We start from the raw sequence: 21804 nt of genomic DNA on the forward strand, positions 1-21804 counted from the left end.
ACAAAATGGCTGCAAAAATAAAATAGAAAAGGACCTTCTTTCCTGGATAATGCCACGTCATAGTCTAAATGTAATCTAAATGTAATGTGTTTATCATGTGCAACAATATAACAACCATGTAACAGTTTCTTTTTTTGAACTACAGAACACACACTGTGTTAAACACAATTAAATTAAAATAAAATGCTGAGAGGAAGCACAAAGTTCCTATACATGCCAACATATTCAGGATGGTGTTAGTTAGAAAGATCTGATTAATGCTGTTAAACATAGTATCAGAATAAAAAAAATCAATTACAAAAAATAGCAAATCATTAAAAAAAATCAATATTCTAGTTCTACTTGCCTACTAGTACTTTGTTACTTACCTTGTCCATCGATTTTTGCATTTTCGACAATAACTTGTTAATCGTAAATTTCAGTTCTTTGTGAATTTGTATTAAAACTCTTCTTCTTCTTCCTCTTCTTCTTCTTCTTCTTCTTCTTCTTCTTCTTCTTCTTTTTCTTTTTCTTCTTCTTCTTCTTCTTTTTGTGTAGACATGACTCTGTCTGTTTTTCAATGTGCCTTCAGTAAGTTGTCGTTCCATCGTTTTCGTAGTCTTCCTACTGATCATCTTCCTATTGGGGAACCGTCTTTTGCCGTCTTTACTACTCTATTTGTTGTCATTCGGCTTATATGACCGTTCCATTCTACTCTTCTATATCTTACCCAGTTTTTAATGTTCTCCACCTTACATCTACGTTGTATATCTGTACTGCCTTGTGCCTAAGTGTTTTCATTTCTGCTGTTGTTAACAACCTCTTTGTCCTCTCTGTATCAGGTCGTGTTTCTGATGCGTATGTCATTATTGGTCTGATGACTGTTTTGTAAATTCTGCCTTTCATTTATTTTTCGATAGTTTTATTTCTCCATATTGTTTCATTCAGGCAGCCTGTGGCTCCATTTGATCTATTCACTCGATCTTCCACTTCAGTTTCGAGCTTTTCGTAGCTAGATAATCTAATGCGTAGATATTTAAACTCCATCATTTGTTCTATTATCTGACCTTCCAGCTCCAATTTACATCTTGGTAAATTTGCTGTTATAACCATGCATTTGTTTTTTTTTTGGGAAATTACCATGGTAAATTTTATGGCAGTTATATTAAATTGGACCATGACAAGAAGAACAGTTCAAAAGATCCGTGTGTGTCAAAGGGCGATGGAGTGTGCTATGTTGGGCGTTTGGGATCTTGTCTCGTCACTACGAGACAAGATCCCAAATCGCCAGCTACGACAAAGAACAGGAGTGGCTGATGCAGTAGAGAGAGTAGCAACACTGAAATGGAACTGGGCAGGTTACGTGGCTCGAATGACAGATAATAGATGGACAAAGCGGATACTGGAATGGAGACCAAGAGATGATGCCTACCGAAGCAGAGGTCGTCCACCAACACGTTGGACTGACGATCTAAAACGTTTTGATGTCCAGCAATGGATAAGCGAAGATTGAATGATGATGATTAAATTGCTGCAGCATACATTGTAAATCATCTTCACTTTGAGAGAGTAGTATTGCGTCGTCTGCATAGCAGATTCTTTTAAGTTGTTTTTCTCCCATTTGGTATCCTTTTTTGTTCTTACTTTTTTATTATTTCATCCATAATCAGGTTGAACAATACAGAACTCAGAGAATCACCCTCTCTTATCTCATTGCCAGCTTCAATAGGGTCGATTAGTTTTTCTGCTACTTTTACTTTTTTGTGTTGTTTTGATAGATATGTTCGATCGTTTTGATTATTCCTAAAGGTATCTTTCTTGCATACAATAAGTGGATAACGTCCTTTAATTTGACCCGGTCAAACGCCTTCTTAAAGTCCACGAAACATAAATATGCCGGTTTATTGTATTCTAATGATTTCTCTTGCACTTGCCTTATTATACATATATCGTCGGTGCATGATCTTCCCGACCTAAAACCTTGGTGTTCTGCTAGTGTTATAATTTCATTCAGTTTATTTGTTATCACTTTGGTTGTTAATTTTATTACTTTTTATTAAAACTCAGTTTGTATTTTTCTTGGCTCATTTTATCAGTTAATCGATTATAGTTTATGTTTGTACAGCACAACTTGAGCTGTACAAAGTTGTGAAGTGCATCTCATTATTAAAATCTATAAAATCTAATTTTAAGTTAAAATTTTCTTAAGACCCTAAACAAATTTTTATTCAAAACGACAAGTCTGCTGTGCTTATCTAATTATTTTGACATCTTTCAGCAGAAGTAGACTTTGGGATAATTGGCCACGACTAAGTAGAAAAGTATTTTAATATAAAAGTTTGAAAGTTGTGAAAAGTTAAACGTGTTGATGTTAGATCTAAGGGTAAGCCCTGTTTTGAATTCCATACCGAACTCGGGCTTTTAAAACACTGTTTCGGTCGCGCTTGCTTAAACACTTATCCACATAATTGTTTGGTTTATGGAATTTATAATCATATTTAAACAGCTCTGCCACAAAGTGGATATGTTTAATTTTGAGCGAACGGCACTGAGGTCAGTGCTGTTTACATAAGAAAATTTATGGAAGGAGGTTATTCAATTTACCTGAATACACACATCACCATAATTCTTTGTTTCCATTATTAATAAAAAAATCAGACCGTGCTTATGTAGGTATAATTTAAGATTTTATTGGCATGTTTTACCTCATTTAATTTTTTTTTTGCTTTTTTAATTGTAAGGCCAAAAATTAAAAAAAGTGTCGAAACTAAGTTTTACTTATAAAACTTTTTCTTTATTCTTTATTTACTTCTTTTTCTACTTTATTTACTTCTTCTTTTATTTGTTTATTGGCAGTTTTTGTTTCTATGGAAGATTGTTACTCCATTTTTTGCGTCTTCACTTCTTCTGTCAGTTGGTGATTTGTTTGTTTCTATTTTAACAACTCTTATGTCCGCCATTCTATTGATGTGAATCTTACATTTTTTTTTATATTTAATCTTCACTCGTTTATACTCTATAAATTACATTTTGTTCTGATTTCGTCACTCCTTATTCGATCTCCCAGCGGTTTCGTGCAATTCTTCTCCAGTGGCGGACTAAGGCTAAAGCGACCTTGGGCAACATTGTAATTTCTGGCCTAATTTTTAGTCATGACACATACTAGGCGTTTGTTAGTTTAGTTTCTATTTAATTATCGAATTCCAAGAAAAAAAAAAAGAAAAAATAATATACATGTTAAAAAATTAAATAAAGATAGTTTATTAAAACAAACCAAACAACAAATTTTTAATTCTCCAAACTCGTCGATTAGTTTGTCATAATTAATTTTTTTAAGCCCTTCTCTCTATTCAGATTGCCGAATATAGGCCTCTCGTAATTCTCGCCATTCGTCTGTTGTTTTTAAGACATTTCCATATTGGTCCCGCAGTTCTTTTAATATCGTCACTCCAGCGCATTTGCGGCCTTCCTCGTGGTCTTTTGGCTTCATATAGTCGCCCATTGCCGATTTCTTTATTTCATCGGCCATCCTTAAGACGTTCGTTATGTCCAGCCCATTTCAATTTCAGTTTAGCTGCCTGTTCGACAGCATCTTTTACTTTTGTTCTATTACGAATGTCTTCATTGGTTTTATGGTCTTTGAGTTAGATACCCAGCACATGTTGTTCCATAGCTCTCTGAGTTTTTCTGATATTCTCCATGTTTATTTTAGTGAATGTCCAGGTTTGAGTTCCATATGTAAGTACAGATAGGAAACAAGAATTAAACACTTTGGTTCGCATTCTTTACGGTATATTTTTATTTTTAAGTACGTATGAGAGTCTTTCTAACGCTGCTCATCCCATTTTTACACGTCTACTTATTTCGGTAGTCTGATTTTCTTTGCTTAGGTAGTCTGATTTTTACTCAGATATGTATATTAATCTACGTGTTCTATCTTTGTTCCTTGGATATTTATCATAGGTTTGCCATCTTTGTTTGACATTAGTTTAGTTTTGCTGAAATTCATTTGCAGTCCTTTTTTTAGGGATTCTGTGTGTAGCTCCTCAATAATCGTATTCAGTGCATTCCACGTGTCGGCTATTAGTACTACATCATCTGCGTATCTAAGATGGTCCAAGTATCTTCCGTTAATAGGGATTCCCTTATTTTCCCAGTATATTGACTTAAAGATATCTTCTAGGGCAGCTGTAAATAATTTTGGAGATATTGTGTCTCCTTGTCTTACGCCTTGGTTGAGTTTTACTGGTCTTGTTTCGATTCTATTACTCAACGTCAGTACATTTCAGCTTGTTCGTAAATATTATATATTAATATTCGTACCTGGAGTCGATATGGTTGTTGACTAATGCTTCTTCTATTGACCACAGTTCTACGCTATCAAAGGCTTTTTCATAATCTATAAAAGCCAGACAAAATGGAAGATTGTATTCGTTAGTCTTTTCTATTAGGATTTTCAAAGTATATAGATGGTCACAGGTGCTGCACCCTTTTCTAAATTCGGCTTGTTTTACTGGTTGATATCCGTGAAATTGAATTAACCTGTTTGTAATAACCTTTATAAAAGTTTTGTAAAGTTGGGAAAGAAGTGAAATTGGTCGACAATTTTTCAGGTCTGTGGTGTTTCCCTTTTTGTGCATTAGTATTGTTTTAGCAGTATTCTATTGTTCTGGTATGTTGCCTTCGAATCGACATTTATTAAAAATAGTATATTTAGATATGTAATGGCTTCTTTTCGGCTTCCTTCAGCCACAATTAATAGAGGTATTTAATTACTTTTTCTTTATAAAGTAATATAAACTATTTAATTTTTTAATTATGGCGTAATGTGATGTCATAAATTTCTTCATTCTGGGTTCAAATAATATTATTTTCCGGAATAAATGACTACATGGATACAGGCTAAATAATTTTTCTTTTGGCTTATAAAAGTCTTAAATTGTAATACTTCATTTTTCAGTTCTGTTAGGTTTAAATCTTGTTAATATCATTTTAATTCCACTATTAAAAAGTCACTAACATCACTATCATTAAAAATTGTTTTGAATTTATTGTTAATAGTTTTATATTCCTCAGATATTTATGCGATCAGTAAATAATCGCAAACAACAACAAAACTATTAACTTTAAAAGGTTCTTTGCCACTGAATCTTATTTTATGTTCTGGAATTTCATCATGGAATAGTTTTCGTATTATTTGCAGTTATTTTAACATTAATAAATGCAATATCTTTAACTTTTTCTGACTTTTTTGAATGAATTTAACTTGAAACATATATTAAAATTTCTGTATTAAGTATTCGTCTTTTTATTGAAGGGTCTTGTTTGAAACATTTATTTTCTCTAAAATATTTTCTCATATAATAAGTAACAGTACATACTTAATGTATCAAGTTTTTTTTATATGAACTGGCAGCTTGGAACCTTGTTAATGGGACCTAAGTTGTTGGTTTATAAGCTAACCAAACTCTTTTAATTAAATCTTTCTTGCTATTAATTGTTCTAAAGAAGGAAACACTAGTTAATTTGTTTCGATCCTTTGTTGTATCGAATCGAAGATCATTCCAATGATCCATTTACTGATTTTCTGTTAAGTATTCTGCCCATAATGCAATATGGCAAAATATACAAAACTCTTAATTTAATCATTAATTTGAGATGATTTTAAATTTATATTTTCTCCTTTTGTTTCATCTTAACAATCGTAATTGCTTGGTTTTTCGTGTTTGAGTTTTTGCAGAATAGTTTCTGACACAAGTAATGTTTCTGTAGTTTGAGCAGGTAAACTCTGTGAAAATGACAATGATTGTTGTAATTGTTCTCCATCTCCAGTTAAAAATTTGTCCAACGATCTGATCATTTGTTTTGCCACTTTATCTCGATGCTTTTCGTTTTCTTTTTTTTACTTCCACTTAAATGTTTATTGGAACTCATTTTAAAGGCTACATACTAAAGAGAAAGAAGGAAATGATCTTCAACTAAATTTATTTTTACTCAATATTACAATCATAAACCCAATAGCAACTTGTGGTATTTTATATTATTTTAATTAAATAATGTAATACCTGCTTTTATAAAAAACTAATATTTTTATTTTATGATTTCTTCTTCTTCTTCTCGTGCCACTCCTAGCGGAGATTGGAAATCATCATGGCCACTGCGACTTTGTTAGCAACGCGCCTAAAAAGTTCAATCGAACTACACCCGAACCATTCACGTAGATTACGAAGCCACGATATTTTTCTTCTTCCCACACTTCTTTTGCCCTTAATTTTGCCCTGCATGATATTTCTTAAAAGTTCGTACTTTTCACCTCTCACAATGTGCCCCAAGTATTCCATCTTTCTAGTTTTTATCTCATTTAGAATTTCGCATCTTTTGTCTAAATTTGGAGTACTTGCGTGTTAGTGACGCGGTCCATCCATGATATTCTGAGAATACGCCTATAGCACCACATCTCGAAAGCTTCGATGTTTTTTGTGGTCAACTGTTTTAGTGTCCAAGCCTCTACTCCATACAACAGGGTAGAAAAGACATAACACCGCAGCATTCGTATTCGTAACTTTATATTGATATCACGATTGCAAAAGAGTTTGCGCATTCTATTAAAGACTGATCTAGCGATTTCTATTCTACATCTAATCTCTTTTGTTTAATCAGTATCGTCTGTGATCCAAGCACCTAGATATTTATAACAGGACACACGCTCAATCGTTGTATTGTCTATTACAAGATTAGCTCTGATGTTCTTTGATTTCGTGATTACCATAAATTTAGTTTTTTTCAAATTAATTTTCAAGCCGTAACTGTTACAGTATATATTGAGACTTTGAACGAGATGTTGTAGTTCTACTAGCGTTCCCGTTAGGAGAACTGTATCGTCAGCATACCTTATATTGTTGATCGTCTCACCATTTATTATCAGACCAAGATCTTCTTCCTCTAGTGCTTGTTCACAGATAGCTTCACTATACAGATTAAATAAAAGTGGCGACAAGATGCATCCCTGCCGGACTCCTCGATGGATTTGAATTTCTTCTGTTAGCCTACCCTCAACCTTCACATTTGCTGTTTGATTCCAATATAGGTTGCATATAATTCGAATATCTCGGCTGTCTATATTTTTCTTTATTAGAATTTGTCTTAGTGGTTCATGTTGTACTTTGTCAAAGGCCTTTTCGAAATCAATAAAGCAGGTGTAAATTTCTTGGTTCATGTCTAAGCATCTCTGTGAGAGAACGTTCATTGCAAACATTATGATTTCTAGAAAGTATTAATTATGAATCCAAATGCAATCAAGTCTAGTCAGTCTCTACCCCAGTCTTAGTTCCACAATTTTCAATCAAAACTCACATAAGGTGCAATACATGACCTTCTGGAGATACTGATTTTAAATATGTAGCTACTTTTAATTTTTTAAACATGTGCATATATTCACCCGCGATAGGCGCGAGTATATAAAACACACATCGGTAGTCGCGGGAATGGATGGATAAGCAAGGGAACGCTTGTCAAACCTTGTCGACTTTATCAATCAACGATTCGATATAATTTGAACACGTTTCAGCAATAATTATGAATATAACGTTTTTCTGTCAAATCAAAACAAAAATTAATTAAAAAAATTAAAAAATTAAAAACATAATTTGTCAGACCCAAAAATATCGGGTCCTAGGCACGTGCCTAGGTTGCCTAGGCCTTAGTCCACCCCTGGTATTCTCATTTCTGCTCTTTCCAGTATTCTCTGGGCTTTGGCTGTGTCGGGTCATGTTTCTGATGCGTACCTACGTTACTATTGGTCTTATACTGGACTTTAGTCTCAATGTCGATTACGCCATATCTGGGCATCGTCATTAAGGCATCTATTTGCTATTTGTACTTGATCTCGTACTTCGTTTTTATTATCTCCATAGCTAAACAATGTAATTCCTAGCTACTTTATTTCCATTACTTGTTCAGTACTTATTCCATCAACTTAGAATTTACATCTTATTAGTTATACTGATAAGGTACAATTGTTAAAGAATAAAGGTAAGTGCTTCGGAAGTGATGCCGGCATTTCCGATTCTGGGTCGATGGATGATAGAGGAGGGTCTGGTTTAGCAAATAGGAATTCGGCTTAGACTCGACGACGAGGGCGTTGTAAAGTACCGCGGGAACTATTACCGGGCGTACGAATAACGAATCCTGCACTAAGGCCAGTCAGGCGGCGTCCTGGACTGAGATGTCGTTTGAAGATTCCAGACCCCTGCCATATAAAGACAAAAAAAAGCTTATCAACCATGGCGAGGGGCTAACTTCGGTTCCAGACAAAAATCATCGCCGACTGTCATTTGATAAAGTTGTATTACAATATTTATATTTAAACGTTAAGTAAATAAAGTTCAATTCGAAAGCGTACATGTTTAATTCGATCAAATAAGTAATAAACAGTACACTAGGTATCGGAACATGGAGCTGGATATCAGTTATCAACTTAATTACACGTTTTAAAATTAAAGCGATTTCGTACGCGAAAACAAACAGTAATAATTTTTAAGTGCAAGCGTATCGTGAAAATCCAACCGCTGCTGTAAATTGGCCAAAAACTAAGCGAGGTTGCCAGTATCCAAAGCGGATAAGTCCTTTTTTCCGAATTTATTCCTCCAAAAAATAAAAATCGTTTCGGTGTGTGTGAATATTGTTTGATTGATTCTTGCTTCATGATTCTTGTTAGATTTAGTTGGTTCGAAAAAATTTATACGTATTTTTTTTAAATATTTATTGATTTCACTGACAAAAAAATTAGTTTCTTTATCAGCGCATTTTGAATGAATTTTAAATTTTGGCAATTTTCTGCTGTAATTCAAATGCCATCTATTCGTTTTATACATTACGAGATAAACCACCGTGTTTAAAACACTTTGGTATTATATTTTTTTATATTTTATTTACTTTTTAATGTCTTTTTCAAGCTAATTTGTAGGAGCTCAAATTAAAACTTGTTATCTTTTAACGCCAAACACCAATTTTTTAAGCATTAGCACTCAGAAATTAGTGCCTAGAATTTTTTTTATTTCACTATTCATAGTTCTATTATAAGATTCGCGTTCTCATTTCTAACATCATCATTGAATCGTTCACAAACTATTTTTCCCAATGACACGGGAATCTTGGTAGTAGAGACCGACCGAATGTGATTTTTTTGGCCGAAGCCGAAGTTCGGCCTGTAGGATACCTTCGGCCGAAGCCGAAGCCGAAGCCGAAGTTGACTAAAAATATACCTATTATATGTTAAAAATTTAAATAATATGCATTATATTTTTATTACCTGATAAGTGGTAAACAAAAATATAAAATTATGAGATAAAAAAGTCAAACACTTATACATTATTTGGTAATAGAAGCGATAATAAAAATAAATAACATTAAAAAACATTAAAGTCGAAACATTTATAGTCAATGGTCGATGTTTTGCCATTTAGGTATCTAGTCAAAACACCAGTTATCGTGAGTTTTAACAAATACAATAAAATTATTATTATCAGAATTTTACTACGTGAGAAATATTCATATGATGATCTTTGAGACATCTGGGCCTATTGTTAAAATTTATATCCTACCTACTAACTGACCTGAAAATTTGTAAAACGTTTTAGTTAAGGGTATAAAATAGGGTGTAAATATTATTCAAATTATCAAAGACTCGCCGAAGCATATTGTTCAGAGATTATTTCATTTCTATAGTATTATAGTAGTATAGTATACTGACAGAGCATTTTATTATTCCACCTTCGGCGAAACCTTCGGCTTTGTTTCGGCCGAAGCCGAATTTTGGCCGAAGGTTTAAATATTGGACGAAGGTGGCCGAAGCCGATGCCGAAGCCGATTAATCGGTCGGTCTCTACTTGGTAGTGGATATCGACCCTAATGTAGCATCACAAAAAGTACAAAATTATTTAGACCAATTACAAAACTGGCTTAAGCGATGAAAGATTAGTGTTAATCCTAACAAATCAGTACAAATTACTTTTACAACAAGAAAATCTACATGGCCACAAGTTTTTATCGATAATACTCCCATTCCCATAAAACCAGTTGTCAAATACATGGGATTGCATCTGGATGAAGAACTTACATGGAGAACGCACATTAAAACTAAACGGAAACAACTAGATCTTAAACTAAAAAAATTGAACTGGCTATTTAACAAAAGGTTTTAGTTATCTCTTTAAAATAAATTGCTTCTGTACAAAGCTATACTCATACCAGTTTGGACATATGGAATAGAACTATGGGGCTGTGGTAAACCTTTAAATACGAAGATACAAACATTCCATTCCAAAATACTCCGTATGATAAGTAAAGCTCCTTGGGTTGTATGTAACCAAACACTTCACAATGATCTGGATATCCCACTACTTAAGAACATAATAATCACTCAATAAAATATAAAAATCGCATCACTAATCACAACAACGAACTTATAAATAATTTATTCTCTCAACCACTTGCCGAAAAAATGCTGAAGAAAGTATGGCCAGAAGACCTACCGTAATAATTAAAGCTCGGATTATAGGCAAAATGCCTTTTTTGCCTATTATAATTGTTTTTTGCACTTTTTGCCTTTTTTCGTAAATTCCGCCTATTTGTGCCTTTTTTAAAATTTCATGGTACTACCCATGATATTATTCTATTACTAAACCATTCTATAATAAAATTTTGGGTCAATAATAAAATATCAATGGTTTGTTTGTATAACAGATTTCTAGGAAAATGTACCTGATCGACACTTGAGGGTTAACTATTTGGAAATCCCTAAGCTTTATTAGTTTATTATCAGTTGTACAGTCGGTTACTGTATCAGAGTTTAGTCACAAATTGCTATATCCTAGTTTAGTTTTGTTGCGTATACCGAAAAGCAAAGAACACGTTTTAAAACGTTTTAGACATTTGTGTGAAAAGATGACATCTAAATTAAGGCTATTCGAAACTTTCTCTAGAAGGAGATAGAGCATTTTGTAAACCATGCGGTAAATCGGTAAGTTTTATTTTTTCTCGTCCCACAACATAACTAAATTCTAAAGCATTGACCAGCATTGTGGAACCCCACTTCATAAACGTAATTTGGAAAAATTAAATTCCTCTAAGTTAGCCCAAATATCTCTGCGGGATAGTTTAAGCAGTTAAATGCTTTTTCGAAAAATATCTTAATATAAATCCTTACCGGACGAGAGTACATTGAGAAAACATACTGTGGAAAAATGTTATGTTGAATGTATTGCAAAAATTAAACGGGAGTTAGAGGGAAATTTTTTGTATTATTATCGTGGATGAAACGACAGATGTATGCGGCAGGTATATAGCTAATTTAATGATTGGAATTTTGAACGAAAACTTTGCGAGAAAACCTTATATAGTTGCCGTTAAAGAATTGGAAAAAAAAATTAACAATACGTCGATTTATACAAGATGTTAAACAAACCTCTTTTTACCCAACGCTATACCAATGAATAAAATAGTTTTAATGCTTTCAGATGCTGCGGCATATATGTTAAAAGCTGCTGTTAATTTAAAGATTTTTATCCTAGTTTAATTCATTGCACTTGTGTAGCCCACGGGGTAAATAGAATTGCTGAAGAAATAAGAAATCGGTTTCCGTTGATAAATAATTTTATAAATTTTATGAAAAAGGTTTTTGTAAAGGCTCCGTTGAGGGTGCAAATATATAAAGAAAGACTTCCCGGTGTCCCTTTGCCACCTAAACCAGTAATTAAAAGGTGGGGAACCTGGCTCGGAGCAGTTTTTTTTTACTTTGAACACTGCAATGAAATAGAATTAGTTATGTCAGAATTTGATAATGATATTTCCGAAGCCATTTGAGAAACAAAAAAAATATTAAAAAATCCCAAATTGAAACAGGAACTCGCTTATATTAATGAAAATTATAAATTAATAGTTACCACAATTACCTTATTAGAAAAACAAGAGATAAATTTATGTGAGTCAGTAAAATTAATAGATAATTTAAAGACGAAAATTAAATCGGCACCTGGAAGTAACGGTCAATTGATTTAAAAAAAAAAAATGAAATATCGAAAACGACAAGAATGAAGGTTTTTCGTTTTTATCTAATGTTGCTAAAGTTTTAAATGGGACATTTTCCGAGGAATTTCAAATTATGCCAGATTTATTATCCGCTCTGAAATATGCTCCAATTACATCTGTCGATGTCGAACGTTCGTGTTCAATGTACAAATTAATTTTAAGTGATCGAAGACATAGTTTTAAGACCGAAAATATTGAAAAACATTTAGTTGTTTCTATTAATGATAAAATTTTAAGTGGTTACAATGTTTAATTATTAATTTACTTTTATTACTTACTAGTTTATTTATACTAATGTTATGATTATGATGTGTAAATATACCTGCCTTAAGTTAATATGTATTACGTTAATTCACTTTGTACAATAAATAATAAGTTCTATTCCTTTATTGCCTATATTTTGCCTAAATGTTAATATTCCTGCCTTTTTTAATAAAAATCTTTGCCTATATAGGCGAATTTTTCTTCAATTTTTGTTGCCTATAAATCCGAGCTTTAGTAATAATACTTGGAGAACCGTCACTGGACGGTAATTACCTCAATGAATCAATAAAAAAATCATTGAATCAGTTGTTTTATTCCTGGCATATTATTGCAGGAATTGTGTCGATTTGATTCCGAGGAGAGAATTTAAGTTTTAAGAATTTTAGGTCCTTTACAGTTCTGGTAAAACGTTGAATCCTTTAAACCGTGGGTAACCCATCAGACTTAAATTTATAGAAGTTGTTACAGGTCCGATTTAACATCACTATTTATAGTTGTTACCTTTTCATATTATTGTTCGTTCGAACTTGCGCAATATACTTATTATATTTTATAAGCACATTAAAAAATCTCTCTATTATAGGACATAACCTTCAACATATTTATAGGTGAAAATTGGTTTCAGTTCTGTAAAAAAACACATTTTTAATAATTGAAAATTAATCTTAAGTATTTCTGATAAATGTATAATGCAGACTAATTGAAATTCCGACAACTCATCATAAAATTAATATCAGAGTTTGTAAAAATAGATAAGCATGATTTTATTTTATAGATTAATGTGACGATCGTAAGACACACATTTTCGACAATACATTACGCCATTTCAATCAATAGTTTTCAGTGTACTCATATTAGTTTGGAGTGGAAAATATATTTTACAGCAATATCCAGGTAAGTTTTTTTGTACCATTATGTGTCTTTTAACTTTATGCTATTTTGAAACTTTAATATATAATAATAGATTAGTTAAAATCCCAAAAAAATCATCATCATCATCATCAGTGGCGTTACAGCTCTTTATGAGCCAAAGCCTTTTTCAGAACAATCCTCCATTCGCCCCTGTCTCTGGCAACTCTTCTCCATGCTCTTATTCCGATAGACTTCAAATCATTTTCTAGGTTGTCTTGGTACCTAAGTCTCGGTCTTCCTCTTCTTTGTTGTCCGATCGGCCCTCTTCGGTCAAAAACTTTTCAGACTATGTCATCTTCCTCTCGTCTAATTACGTGACCTATCCATCTGAGGCGTGCTACCTTAATGAATTTTACAACGTCAGGTTCTCCAAATCTTCTATACAACTCAAAATTGTAACACCTGCGTCACAAACCTTGTTCTTTTATGCCTCCATATATTCGTCTTAGTATTTTTCGCTCAAAACGTTTGAGCAATTCTTGGTCATTCTGTGTTAGTGTCCAAGTTTCTAAACCATATGTTAGCACTGGTCTTATTAGTGTTTTGTATACAGTCAGTTTAATTTTTCTAGGCATTTTTGAGGCCATCTGTCTTCTTAAGCCATAGTAACACTTATTGGCGAGCACTATTCTTTTTTTGATTTCTTCACTGACGTTGTTATCTTTGGTTAGCAGCGACCCTCAGTATTAGGAAAACATTTTTTTATGTTGTTACACCACTTGTTTTTATATTGAAAAGAATTTAACCAATTATTTCGATGCATAGAACATATTTTATTTTTTAATAATGGCATGATATCCAAGTTACTTAATCTAATTTTAGCAGGAATATTTAATTCAGCCCCAATCTTTGCCAGTTTGTCAGCCATTTCATTTGCCTCGATATCATTATGTCCAGGAATCCAACATCTAATATCTTTCCCATATTTATTTAAATAGTATAGTTTCTTTTTAACTTCCAAGACTCTGTATTCCTTTGTTGCAGTTATCATATTGTTATTAATTTTGTCTATAGCTCGTTTTGAGTCCGTAAATATTATGGCTTTATCAAAAATTTGTTTCTCACAAATCATTAGGCCTTTTTGAACAGCTATTATTTCAGCTGTACAGATATTAATAAGTGAAGGAATTTTTTCAGAAAAGGAATAATTTATACTGTGTATGTGTATTCCTATGCCCGTTTTGGCTTCCTCAAGGTTTTGATTTTTTTGTTTTTTTGAAGCATCTGTAAATATTCGTATGTAATTATAGTAATACGAATTTACAAAATTATATTCCCAAAGATTATGGGAACTATTTTTTTTTTAATAATTTGTTTATGATTGGTACATTAGAGGTGTAAATATTGTATTCATTTGAGTAGCAGGCTGGTATGTCACTTGTGTTCATTGAAGGTAAAAACTTTTTGACTGCTGTTAGGGCGTCTATCAAATATGTTGGATTTTTTTCATCTAGATCAGGAAATGATCTGATTTGTTTAGTTCTGAATATGTTAATATTAATTCTCTAATTTTAGTTTGTTCTTCTTTATTATTAATACCAGATATATATGGAGTGTCATTCATTTAAACTGTACTGACTTGTTAAACTGTTTGTTTGGGCTGTTAGGCCGTTGTCTTCTAAGATTAGTTCTCGACGTTTCGCCAACGTTAGGGGTTGGCATCTTCTGGAGATGTCACTGCTTCGCTTGTAAGCTGAAACTGACAAGCGAAGCAGTAACATCTTCAGAAGATGCCAACCCCTAGTTAGTTTCAGCTTAGAAGCGAAGCAGTAACATCTCCAGAAGATGCCAACCCCTAGTGTTGGCGAAACGTCGAGAATTATTCTCAGAAGACAACGGCCCCTAACAGCCTGAACAAACAGTTTAACAAGTTAGACGATGGCCGTGAAAGCCTAACGCATTTTAATCTGTACTATTTACTTGAGAAATCTACCATTTTGATTTATTAATTGCGATTCATGTAGAGTTTTATCATATGAAATATTATTTCTTTTCTTTATTGTTCTTGTAGATTTAACTGCAGAAACGTAACTTCTTTTAGAATTTATGCACTAGCTTGCAGTAGTTCTTCTTTGGTTAATAATAATGCTGTAGTTTTCTGTATTATGTTTTAGTTGGATGCTTGGGAAGTTAGCCGGATAGTATTGACTATCTTCTTTTCTATAGTCCTTACTTAAGTATTCTTTTGGTGCTAGTTGTGCAGCTTCATACAATGATAAGTTTTCGTATGCCATTAACTTTTTAATTTCTGTTTGTCTGGTATATTCAGGACACTTTTTATTAACTAAGTGATACTCAGGACTCTTACAATATATACACATCGTTAGGTATTTTGCCTCTAGATGTGACTCTCATTCACCCTCTTCCACCTGTTGTCCACAATTATGACATTTTGGTTTAGTTCTGTAAAGAGTCCTGGTATGACCGACGGTTAGTGACGGGTTAACATCTTTGATGATGCTCTTACATATTATCTGATTATATGGAATATATATTTTATATTTATCTTTAAGATTGTCAGAGTTATTAATAAAATTGTTAGCCGCTTCGCTGTTTGTGAAAGAAACACCAATTTTATTTATACCTTTGACGTTAACCTCCAAGATATCTTTTAAATTTAAATTGAAGAGGTCATATTCAAACGCAACCTGTTATACACATTTTGCACTACATGTGGCCTAACTTTTACCACAATACTCTGGCAAATCTACTATATTTTTGCAAACTTTTGAAATGTGTTTAATTTGTAGAACAATTTCTAACACTTATTTTCAATACGTATATCAGTATAATTTCTCTACAAATAGTATCTCATGACTTTTGCTGTAAAATAATTATGACAACAGGACCTCCACAGTTTAGATTTTTCCATTAGTTTCCTATGGTTTTACGATTCATCACCGGATATATTAAAACTTGTCAATTTTTTGGAGCAACTGATGATATTACAATTGAATTTGGGGCATCAAAATGTCATAAGTTGCCTGTTTTTGTCGATATTTTTATTTTGAAATTATTAGACATTAGATACAGTTTGTTTGTAGATGGCTCATTTATGCATTTTCAGCATTATTCAGCACCGCAAAAAGCATTATTTTTATTTGTGCATGTTCATTTATTTCTATACCTATCCGTATTGTTTTATTTCACTCTTTTATGGTACTGTCAATAATACGAAAAATGATTGGCAAATAATAAAATATTGTTTTAATTTCTGGATTGTTTTTGTATGTTTTGTTTCATGTGTCTGCAACTTAATCGGGATATTTGTAATTCTCTACATACTTTTGTTTTCTCTGATTGTGGGATCAGGTCTTTTTCCATAGTTTTAAATAGTTGGTAGTAGAAGGGTCAGGTACATTATACGATAAATATTTGTATTCAGAACGTACCTGCCGACGTATGGATCTAGAACGTATCTTAGGACGTATATATCTAGAAAGTACCAGAGAACGTATGGATGTAAAAAGTACCTGAGCGCGTATGGGTATCTAGAATGTACCTGAGGACATAAATGGGTACATTCAACAATGAAATAGAACATATCTAAAATGTATATACGTAGATGGAGGCATTCAACAATAAAATATCTAGAACGTCCTAATGACGTAGATGGGGACATTCACCAATAAAATGGAACAATGTATCTACGTAGATGGAGGCATTTAACAATAAATATCTAGAACATACCTGAGGACATATGGTACTCAGGCACATTCTAGATATTTTATTGTTGACTGCCTCCAACTACGTATGTACCTTTTAGATATGTTCTAATTTATGATGGAATGTACCAATTTACGTCCTTAGGTACATTCTAGATATCCCTACGCCCCCATGTACTTTCTATACATATACATTTTAAAAATGTTCTATTTAATTGGTGAATGTATCCAGCTACGTACTCAGGTACATTCTAGATCTCCATACGTCCTCAGCTACTTTTCTGGATACAAATTTATCGTAGGATGTACCTGACCCTTCTACTCTTTGTGTCTATCGAAGCGTTCAAAGGCTTTTCATAGTTTATAAAAGCAATATGCAACAAATAATCGGAGAGAATACAGATACGAAATGAAGCGTAGTTCGAATATCTAGGAGGCATAATGACATAGAGAGAAATACATAAAAGTCTAGTAGAGTAGTAGAATCCATCGAAGACATAACAGAAAGAATTTTACTTAAAATAAAGTGTAGAATATTACTGATAATTGTTTTTTAGTAAGATTAAATAAAATCCTATAATATATGTTGCGTGCTTGAATATTCTGCATACCATGTGAAAATGATATAAAAGTTTCATTAAATTTAAATTGCTTATTTTAATCTCAAACAGTTCAGTATTTACACTCAAGGATATTGTTTAATCTTGAAGTATAATCAATTACCGTTTATTAGTTAAAATCAGCTGGCAGCTGGGCTACATATTACCTTATCAGTTTTATTATCTGCTTATTTTTGTTTATCTATCATTATTTTACCGATACTATTATTTTATTTAATAAACATAAATGTCTTAAAATTATATCAACAGGAGTACCCCCTTAAGATAGGCAAAATTCTCTCACTCCCAGAATAATTTTTTTTAATTACCTTATTTAAATATTATTATATTATATTATATATATATATATATACTATAAAAAATTATTTAAATTATCTTATCAGTTTTATTATCTGCTTATTTTTGTTTATCTATCATTATTTTACCGATACTATTATTTTATTTAATAAACATAAATGTCTTAAAATTAAATCAACAAGAGTACCCCCGTTAAGATAGGCAAAATGCTCTCACTCGCAGAATAATTTTTTTTTAATCTTTTATGTTCTGTGATTAAAAAAGAAGACCCTCTCCCCCAAACGTAATTTTTTCGTTCTGTATTTTTAAGGTAATACATAATTTACAAGGAAAAAAGTAAAAAGTAAAGCGTAGTGAAGAAAATTGAACAAGAAAAATGAAATAAAAAATTTTTACAAAATTGTAAAATACATTAAAACTGGGTAGCAGGGAAGAACGATAAATGTAAAAGATAAGCAAGGAAACTTGATAGTGGAAGAAGACCAAATATGTGAAAGGTGGAAAGAATATTTTAAAAAGATGCTATCTGTCGAAGTGACTACTGGAGAAAACTATAATGTTCCTAAACGTCAAATAGTAATAGAACAAATACCAAAGCCCCGGAGAAGACTGGCTTCAATAAACCAACTTAGTGTGCTATAGCTAATACTAGAAGTGTGGGATGCCGAAAAAATGCCTCAAGAATGGAACAAGTCTATTATAATTCCTGTACACAAAAAGGGAGATAAAAATAAATGCTCAAACTAGAGTGGAATATCCTTATTAGAGGTAATATATAAAGTGCTCGCCATACTAATTAAAAAAAGATTAGAAATGTGTAGAGAAGAATCTAGAATAATACCAGGGAGGATTTCGCATGAGAAGATCAACAACCGATCAAAGTTTCATGCTAAAACAAATTCTGATCAATAACTATCAATACAACATTTCAGCACAAGTACTTTTCATTGATTACAAAGCCGCCTACAGTACAATGGACAGAAACAAATTAATAGAAACGCTAAAAGAATTCCAAGTGCCAGAAAAAATAGTAAGATTAGTAAAAATGACAATTAGACAAATCATTTGTGCTGTAAAATGCAACGGTCTCAGAAGAATTTGAAGTGAAAAAAGGGTTTCGCCAAGGAGATCCGTTGTCTACCATGCTATTCAATGTATTTCTAGAAAAAATTGTAAGGGTTAGTGGGACAAATAGGTCCGGCACTATTTTATACAAAGAGCACCAATACTTATCATACGCTGATAATGTGGTTCTCATTGCAAGAAATGGAAAAGAACTGGCAAAAAGTCTGATCAGAGAAAGCTCTAAAATGGGACTGAAAGTTAATATTAATAAATCCAAGTACATGGAATTGTTAGTAAATTGTTCCATCTTATTTATTGTTAACGAACGTGCTCAAAGATATTTTAAAATTTAACATACATTTTATTGGATGTACATATACATCAGCAATAATGATATTTTAATGTTCAATTTTATTTATGTGTGTAATCTTTTAATTTCTTTACTCCCGATGTAGCTATTAAATAAATGGTGAAATATTGAGCTTTAGAAAAAACAAAGATTTTTATTTAATATAGACCACATACCCGATATTTTCAACATACTTATATATATATATATATATATATATATATATATATATATATATATATATATATATATATATATATCTTCTTCTTCTTCTTCTAATGGCGCTACAACCCTTTGTGAGTCTTGGCCTGCTTAACAATGTTCTTCCATTCTGCCCTGTCGGATACTTTCCTTCGCCACTGCCTGATGTTCATGGTTTTAAGATCCCTCTCTACGTCGTCTATCCATCTTTTACGGGGCCTTCCTCTTGTTCTGTTTCCTTGGGGCTTCCATCTCTGGACTACTTTCTAGGTATATATATATATATATATATATATATATATATATATATATATATATATATAAAATATGACTCTATCCAATTTTGATCTTGTTTTTACTATCTGTTGATTGATTTATGAGTAGCATTCTATTTTAAGTGTCTACAGCAGCAAGCTCTTTCGTTTGAGTTTACACCACCGTATGACATTGTGTAGTCCATGTTTTTAGTACTTCGGAATTCTCTAGACTAACTCAAGTTTATTGTTTTTAATTGTTGTGTATTTTTTCTTCAGTTCTCTTTTCTCTTGCCGCCTAGGTTTGTAACTGACAACTATCTGTGGAGCTATCTTTTATTGTTAGCGTTATTTATTATTACCTTTGGTTTTTGTTTTAAATCTTTTTTAGATTATTTTTGTTTATAAATTAAATGTTAAAATTTTAAAGAATAAAACAATAATAAATTTTCTTTTTTTATTGCAGATTATAATCCATTATGTCCAACCTAATACCAGAGTCCAACCTCCAAACATTAAAATGTACCCTTTGCAACTATTATTTATCAGTACCACCAATAATGACTATTAGCAGGGACGCACAGAGGCATAAATGTGGACGTTGCCAATTAATTCCGTCCGATATGTCGGTCAGAAACACACTATACGAAAATCTTGCTCAGTTGTCGTCTTTCCCCTGCACGTTCCCGGATTGCGAACAAATTCTCAAGTGGGGCGAAGTAGAAGCCCATGAAAAATTTTGCGAATACAAAACTTTAAGGTGTCCTGTGTCATGGAAATGTAACGGACAAATCAGTATAAAGGATTTAGCAAGCCACTGTATGAGGTATCACGGAAAAAATGTATCCCAAAATCAAATAGTTGCTACTGTAGAAGAAACTACAGAAAAGAATAAGATAACCATAATGTTATTAGTTCATCAAGAGAAGCCGTTTTTGGTTTTTCGAATTGTCACGACAGAAAATATTTGGATCAAAGTGTTTTCGTTAACTCCAGTAGAAAATTGCTATTATGAGCTTTCCATTAATAGTGACGCCTCCACTTGCAGCTTATTTTATAAAAATCCTGTCGAAGTGTATATAGAAAGCCGACATTGCAAAAAATGTACCATGAATGAATGTGACAACAAACTGCACAAAAAGTATAAGAAGAAGATTGATGATGCTGCTGCAGACAATGGTTTTCATAAGGTTACCAAAGACATGGTTGCAGAATTGAACATGAAAGAGATTAGATGTAGAATTATTGAAGAACAGTAAGAAAATGACAATTAAATATCTACGAGTAGAGACCACTGTGTTTTGGGAATGTGTACTTAATTTATTTATTGAAATGAATAAAACAATTTAAATTTTTATTATTTTCTTTTACAAGAAGTGTAATGTACCTAACCTTTCGTAAAAACTAGGACAAATTATTGTAATAGTAGGTAGGGGAGAGTGGTACACGTTGACACATAGTACACAATAAAACACATGTTTTATTGTCTACCATCCTGAATAATTCTATAGAAATGGCATTCTATTGCAGGTGTACCATGGTAAGGAGAAAGAAAGATCAAGAGCCAAATTTACAAGTGAACAAATGGCAGCAGCAGTCACAGAGGTTAAAAAAATGGAACTGCACTTCGCGTTGCGGCAGATATGTTGGCATAAATTTTAACACATTAAAAATAATCATCCAAATGCAAAAATTAAGCCAAATTATGCTGTTAGATTAGTACTTAACACAGAGCATGAGACGTCGATGTTTGATTAAATCAAGAACTGTAGCAAAATTGCTTTTGGGTTGAATACTCTAAAAGTCAGAGAATTTACATAGGAAATGGCTGCTAAAAACAATATCACTTTGCCAGAATCTTGGAAGGCCAACAAATGTGCAAGCAAAGATTGGTTAAAGGCATTTATAAAATGAAATGCATCAATAAGCCTCGAAAGGCCAGAAGGATGTTCACTGTCAAGGATTACTTCATTTTCGAAACCAAACGTTGACCGATTTTTCTTAAATTTGGAGCAAATATAAAATATCCATCAATTATTGAAGACATTTGCATCTACAATTTAGACGACACTGCTACTACGACTGTCCAACGACCACATAAAGTTTTGGCA

The 21804-nt window shown here is 32.4% G+C and overlaps 2 protein-coding genes across 3 annotated transcripts in view; one reads left to right on the forward strand and one right to left on the reverse strand.

The window, feature by feature from the left end:
* The window catches only part of LOC140437661 (neuroglobin-like), a 256036-nt gene that overhangs the window by 66410 nt on the left and 167822 nt on the right, over window positions 1-21804 (reverse strand). The gene's annotated exons all lie outside the window — the stretch shown is intronic.
* Window positions 1-21804, forward strand: part of LOC140437660 (uncharacterized) — a 42610-nt gene that overhangs the window by 3899 nt on the left and 16907 nt on the right. Inside the window, exons 2-3 of one of the 2 annotated variants that reach the window (XR_011950399.1) lie at window positions 13106-13224; window positions 20160-21050. The exons of the other annotated variant lie outside the window; for it this stretch is intronic. The gene's annotated coding sequence lies outside the window, so the exon portion shown is untranslated. Of the gene's footprint in view, window positions 1-13105; window positions 13225-20159; window positions 21051-21804 lie in introns of those variants that run through there. 2 annotated transcript variants of the gene reach the window in all.

Source organism: Diabrotica undecimpunctata, chromosome 3 (assembly GCF_040954645.1).
Source record: "Diabrotica undecimpunctata isolate CICGRU chromosome 3, icDiaUnde3, whole genome shotgun sequence".
Taxonomy (NCBI): domain Eukaryota; kingdom Metazoa; phylum Arthropoda; class Insecta; order Coleoptera; family Chrysomelidae; genus Diabrotica; species Diabrotica undecimpunctata.